Source organism: Odocoileus virginianus, chromosome 1 (genome assembly GCF_023699985.2).
Source record: "Odocoileus virginianus isolate 20LAN1187 ecotype Illinois chromosome 1, Ovbor_1.2, whole genome shotgun sequence".
Classification (NCBI taxonomy): Eukaryota; Metazoa; Chordata; class Mammalia; order Artiodactyla; family Cervidae; genus Odocoileus; species Odocoileus virginianus.
This window is the reverse complement of record NC_069674.1, coordinates 81,735,191-81,739,472: the sequence shown is the minus strand read 5'-3', so window position 1 is coordinate 81,739,472 and position 4,282 is coordinate 81,735,191.

Below are 4,282 nucleotides of genomic sequence, written 5' to 3'. Positions count from 1 at the left end.
CTCAATAAACTTGGCCTGATGATTTATATAACCATAACTGATCATAGACTTTTTGCTTTGTTGAAACTTTTATAGAGTCTCAAACTGAACTTTTTTTAAAAATTCATTTATTTTACTTGGAGGCTAATACTTTACAATATCGTGGTGGTTTTTGACATACATCAACATGAATCAGCCATGGGTGTACATGTATCCCCCCAGCCTGAACCCCCTCCTACCTCCTTCCCCACCCCATCCCTCTCGGTTGTCCCAGAGCATCAGCTTTGAGTGCCCTACTTCACACATTGAGCTTACACTGGTCATCAATTTTACATATGGTTATATACATGTTTCAAAGCTATTGTGAAAAATCATCTCACCCTTCTCCCACAAACTCCAAAAGTCTGTTCTTTACATCTGTGTTTCTTTTGCTGTTTTGCATATAGGGTTGTCATTACCATCTTTCTAAACTCCATATATACACATTAATATACTGTGTTGGTGTTTCTCTTTCTGATTTACATCACTCTGTATAAAAGGCTCCAGTTTCATCTACCTCATTAGAACTGACTCAAATGCATTCTTTTTTATAGCTTAGTAATATTCCATTGTGTACATGTACCACAACTTCCTTATCCATTCTCCAGACTGAACGTTTAAAATAAAATATTTCATAGCTAAGAAAGTCATGCCAAAGGCTTATCATAGATTTTGCCCAATAAATCTAGGTGAATTTCCTCCCTTCTTAAGGTCTCAAAAATTCCTTGAGATTTCTGTACCTGTTAATGAGATAATCTTCCTAATTTATCTGATAAAGTTATTGGAAACCTAAGAGTTTCCAATTTTTGGAGGGGTCATATACAGAGAAAAGATAAATATTTCAATTTGTCTATATAGTATAATTTGACCATATTACTGTCATAATTAGTTTGAAGGGAAGGTTTCCATACTCCTAGAAAACACACATTCAAACTAGTAATTTTTTCATATAGAAAGCATAGAAGTTATAAGCATATTAACTAGTTAATTCGGTCCTTTTGTTAACCTTTGTGAAGTCATCAGTTTTCCCATTAGAATACCAGGACATATCAGAATTTGAGGAACTCTATGTAATTTCTAGGATATCTATATTAGTAACATTTATCATAAAATATAACCTAAAAGGATGTATTACTCATTGATAATATAACATTTCCCACATAATTTTATATACCAAATGAACCTACTTAGTTTAGTATCTTTCTTTGGAATGTTTCAGGGGCCCTTTGTAGCATCCTAAAGTTAGTTGAAGTCAAAAGAGATTTAATAGAATTTTATTTAGGAAATTTTGTCCAAAAAATCAAAAGGATCTAAAACACTTAGATTTAGCCAATACTAGTGGGTGTATCCAGAGAAGGCAATGGCACCCCACTCCAGTACTCTCGCGTGGAGCATCCCAGGGACGGCAGAGCCTGGTGGGCTGCCGCCTATGGGGTCGCACAGAGTTGGACACGAGTGAAGCGACTTAGAAGCAGAAGAAGTGGGTGTATCATTTAACTTGGTGATATTTTATAATGGGTGTATATACCGAAGCCCAAGGTCCAGTGAAAGTTGATTCCACCATCTTGGACCTAGTTGGTTCTAAGCAGTTTTCTTATGGCTGAGTCATTTCTAACAAAATCCATTTACCCAATTAATTGTAATCTAATTTTAGAAAATCCCAATCATGCATAACTGACACATTTCAGTACTTTTTCATTTCTTATACCTTCTTTTACTGAAAACACTTCCCTTAAAACTTTTTTCCCATGGAGTTCCTTCTCTTGTTGACCAATTTGTACAGATAGAATACAGTCTCATTTGACCTCTAGTAATCCTAGGTACAACAGAAGTATTATACTTATTGATGGTTCTGAAGACACGTTTATATAACCAGATATCAATTTAATACTGAATATTTCCTGTTCGTGTGAACCTGGAATTTATTTAGCTTAATCTGGAATTGTTTCATTTGTAAGCACTTACTTTTCCTTAAGCCAGTTAAATAGAACTCATTTACAAATTAATCTCAACAGTATTATCCAGAGACAAAGACACATACCAAAGACATACACATATCCAAACAGACACAACATGAGATCTAATTTCATTTTCTAAACTTAGTCATTAATCAGATATTACAATATAAAATTCACTCATTTATAGAGAAAAGTTGAAATAAATAAAAAATTTAAAGGCATCTTCCTGTTTTCCCCTCCATCTCAGGAGTTAGAGATAAGATAAGTGTTCCTGAGAGCCCTGGTTTCAAAGCACAGGGAGAGAAAATCAAGTTCGACTTGATTTTCTGACCTCAGCGTCAGAATTCCAATAAGTTGTTCGATCAAGTTTGCTTTTACTAACTGTATATGCAAAAAGAACCCATTTTGGGAACTGATTTTTTAAGACTTTTACCTAAACCAACTTTCTCTGAGATCTAAACAAAATGGTGACCACACAAAGCAAAATGGCCATCACAAATCACAACACAAATCACAGAGTATAAAACACATACATAGACCCAGATGTCCTAATCAGACACTCCCTTAAATAAAAGATTAGTCTCTCAGAAAACCTCCTATTGAGACACAGAATTTCAGATCCGAGTACTAATAGAGTAAATGAAAATATCTCAGTGTTCAAAATTTTCAAAGGGAAGAAAAGAGACCAGGTTGAAAGAAGAGGGGGAAGGAGGCGGGAGAGAGGGGTAAAAATGGTGGCCTTACAGACTTCTCTTGCCATCTGCAGATACCCAGGCATTACGGGACTTTACCCTGGGCCTCCAAGGAAGGGAGGACTGGAACTTGGCCCTACCAGAAACAGACCAGACCAGAACAGAACCGGAGTCCAAATCAGAAACCAGACCAAAACAACCAGAATTCAAATTCTTGGCCAAGCCGAGGTGATATTCCTCCAACTCTCAGCTCAGGCTGAGGTCCTTTGACTAGATTCTTGTGCCCAGGACTGGAGGATTAGAGAAAAAGGGTAGGATAGGAAGAGTTAAGAAGGGAAAAGAGAGAGGGAAGGGGGGAGAGGTCCATAAAGTCTCTTGTTCCTCACCCAGTCAGGGCACTCTGGCCAGTTGTCTGTGTTGGGAGGAGATCAGGGACCAAAGGGTCCCGGTTGTGGCCGCTGGGTCTGTTCCATCGGCGGGCAAACTGGACCCTGAGTACCCCGAGTGGTCAGGATGTCAGTCACAGAAGAATCCCACCAGAGTCGCCATTTGTTGCAGGAAGGGGGAGCCCTTCCAGAGCCCAAGAGTGGGCTCTTGTGTAACACTCGGAAATGAACTGTCCAAGGAGACACACGTGCTGACAAAGCAGGAGACTTTATTGAGAAGGAGCGTCTGGGTGAAGAGCAGTAGGGCAGGGGAATCCAGGAGACTGCTCTGCCACATGCTCACAGTCTCGGGTTTCACGGTAATGGGATTAGTTTCTGGGTTGTCTTTGGCCAGTCATTCTGACTCAGAGTCCCTCCTGGTGGCACACGCATTGGCTCAGCCAAGATGGATGCCAGAGAGAAGGATTCTAGGAGGTGGTCAGAAACATGGTGTCTCCTTTTGACCTTCCCTGAACTCTTCTGATTGATGGTGACTTATTAGTTCCATGTTTCTTACTAGGGCTTCCTGTCATAAAGCAACTCATGCAGATAGTCACTATGGTGCCTGGCCAGGGTGGGTCGTTTCAGTCAGCAGGCTTCCCCTAACAGTTACCGCAAGAGGGGGCCACTCTCTAGTTGCAGTGCGTGGGCTTCTCACCGTGGTGGCTTTTCCTGTTGCTGAGCACGGGCGCCAGGCGCACGGGCTTCAATAGTGGCAGCCATGGGCTCAGTCATTGCAGCTCATGGGCACTAGAGCACAGCTCGATAGCTGTGGCTCACGGGCTTAGTTGGTCCACGGCATGTGGGATCTTCCCGGATCAGGGATCACACCCGTGTCTCCTGCATTGGCAGGCAGATTCTTCACCACTAAGCCATCAGGGAAGCCCTGTTTCTGTATTCTTTTTTTCCTTAAGATCATTAATTACTGAGAACAGTTCAAGGTCAAGCATTGTGACCAGGCTTAGATCACAAAATAATTTAGGCCCAAAATGGCTTCTTTATGTCAAGAAAGCCATGCCTGATCCACTTTCTCCAGGGATGCCCAACTCTATTTGGTTGCAGGAACAGGACTCCAGAAAGTACTATTACCATAGAATATAATGTGAGCAGCGCCTCTGGAGTTGAACAGCACTGTGTCCCTACAGGGATGTCAGGGAAGGAAGTAATGATTGAGCTGAGGTGTGAAGGA